Source organism: Rosa chinensis, chromosome 5, assembly GCF_002994745.2.
Source record: "Rosa chinensis cultivar Old Blush chromosome 5, RchiOBHm-V2, whole genome shotgun sequence".
In the NCBI taxonomy this organism is placed as follows: domain Eukaryota; kingdom Viridiplantae; phylum Streptophyta; class Magnoliopsida; order Rosales; family Rosaceae; genus Rosa; species Rosa chinensis.
Genome location: NC_037092.1, coordinates 58372823 through 58375447, shown reverse-complemented (window position 1 = coordinate 58375447; position 2625 = coordinate 58372823). Strand labels below are relative to the sequence as shown.

General features: G+C 37.5%; 1 pseudogene; it reads left to right on the top strand.

The window, feature by feature from the left end:
• The first annotated feature begins 1897 nt into the window (after positions 1-1897).
• The window catches only part of LOC112165661, a 3987-nt pseudogene continuing 3259 nt past the window's right edge, over positions 1898-2625 (top strand).

Here is a 2625-nt window from a genome sequence, read left to right as displayed (position 1 = left end):
TCCTTATTAATGATTTGATAGAAATCAAGGTGTGAGTTTCTTTCTATGGTACGATTGATAGAAATCAAGTGTGAGTTGCTTTCTATGGTACGATTGATAGAATTCGAGGTGTGAGTTGTTTTCTATGTTATATCTGATAGAAATCAAGGTGTGAGTTGCATTCTATGTTACGCTTTGATAGAAACCAAGGAGTGAGTTGTTTTCTATGTTGCATGTTTTTAAGGAATCAAAGTGTGAGTTGTTTTCCTTATTTTCAGTGTGAGTTGTGTTGATTGTTTTGAGTTACTCATACGGGCTTGCAAAAGCTTACCGTGTTTGTTGTGTGGCAACCCGGTGCACCATTCCAACGATGTAGGGGTTAATCCTACAGGGTAGGATAATTAAGGCTGAAACTAAGATAGCATACTTGCAGCTTAACAGTAGGAAGCCATTTTTTTGTGACTTTACCTTTATTTGGATTTCTGTTGTAGTAAACTCTACGGAGCATTTACGTTTTATTTTGTTGTTGACAATTTAATTCGTAAGCTTATGTAATATATGACTCTGTGGGCGGGTCAATATTGACATAGTGGCAAGGCATCCATATGTATGTAGTTTAAAGGAAAAAAGTTTCTAGGTACTTGGTATTGATGGTTGAACGATCATGCGTGTATAATTATGAGATTATAATCGATTTTCTTTGTGTTAAAAATCAGGGGCGTGACACTTTTATTTTAGATTTGTGTAACATTTTGGGTCCAGTGCGACTCCTTTAATATTTTGGTATTTATACCGTGGATCCAAAGACTTACGAGTTGAGGATCGTGGGTAGAAAAATCAGGAATTCACTTCTTTGGCCTGGTTAGTGAATACGATCAGTTAGAGCTCTAGTCTGTCTGCCGTGCTTGGTTTCTTGACTGAAACGTGTGAGTTTATCTCGTAATACATGTAGGTTTATCCCATGATTTGTGTGAGTTGTTTCTTGATTGAAACGTGTGAGTTTGTCTCGTGATACGTGTGGGTTTATCCCATAATTTTTGTGAGTTGTTTCTTGTTTGAAACGTGTGAGTTTATCTCGTGATTTGTGTGAGTTTATCTCATGATTCGCGTGGGTTTATTCCGTGATTTGTGTGAGTTGTTTTGAGTTACTCATACGGGCTTTCATAAGCTTATCGGGTTTGTTGTGTGGCAACCTGGTGCACTATTCAATGGTGTAGGGGTTAATCCTGCAGGTCAGGGTAATCGTGGCTGAAAACTGAGATAGCGAGCTAGCAGTTTTACGTAGGAAGCCAATTTTGTGACTTTACAGTTATTAAGACTTCCGCTTGTAGTGGGCTCTAAGGAGCATTTACGTTTTATTTTGTTGTTGACAATTTAATTCGTAAGCTTGTGTAATATATAACTCTGTGGAGTGAGTGTATATTAACTTTGAGGGTTCAGACATCAGTATGTACTTGGTTTAAAGGGAAAAAGTTTCCAGGTATTTTGTATTGATGACTGAACGATCACGTATGTATAATTATGAGATTATATATCGATTTTTAATTGTGTTAAAAATCGAGGGCATGACAGTTTGGTATCAGAGCGTAAGGTACATATTTGGTGACAATTAGTACTCCTCGAGTGATGGCCCGTCTGTAGCGGATCCCCATCAGATTCTCTTCGGTATTGATATAGTCATTGGATATGTAGTGAGTCGTCAAGGTAGTGTCGGCTCAGGAGATGAAGTGTAGGAGCTTGATGTAGCTTCTATGAGTTAAAGACTTCTGAGGGATGATGACCTTTAGTTTTAACTCTGGTTGACGTAGGGGATAAAATTGTATCCTCCGACGTAGTGTTGCGGTTGATTGAGTCATAGCGTTGACTTATACTTGTGTTTGAGAGTTATACAGGTATTAACCACATGTTGCTCAGCGTCAGCCTGACTCTGTTGCTCTCCAATATGTACCAGAGGCCCGATATGATCAGCCCTAGCGTCAACGCCTAGGGCCAGCCTATCGACCCCCGCTAGATGCAAACCCATTTCGAGGTCGCCCCTCTTCTTCTTCTTCATGTTGCAACCCTAATTTTTTAATTTTTTGGAACCCTAATTTTTTAATTTTACCTGATAATCAAATACTTGTATTGAATTTTCGTTTAATTTTTTTTTTTTAACAGTAACATCGTGCTCAATTGAAATTGTTATTGAATGAGAATATTTTTGTGTAATGTTTAGAGAAGAGAAAAATTGGATGTAGGAGTAAGGGAGATAGGGAAGATAGTTTAAAACTCGATTGTAGTGTTTTGGATTGTTCAATTGTACATGATATGTGAACTAAATTTGATAAGAGAACTAAGGGATACACAAGCATGCAACCAGAGGAATAATTGATTTTGAATTGTTTCAAGGAGATACATTGTTAGACCATTGAGTAGTTACAGGCAGACTATTCTTTAGCACCCTTCGTTGCCCTTGTGGAGTATCTGAATGACTCCGCTTTTGATCAAATCTTCATATTTATTTGTATCACATGCACTCATATTACCAAGTCACTTCAGCGTTTTTTGTATGAATTTATTATGAGGGAAATTAGGCTGCTTCTATTCTTGCTAACAAATCACAGACAAACATTGAACATAGGTTTTTTTTTCCCCGTTTCCTTTTAA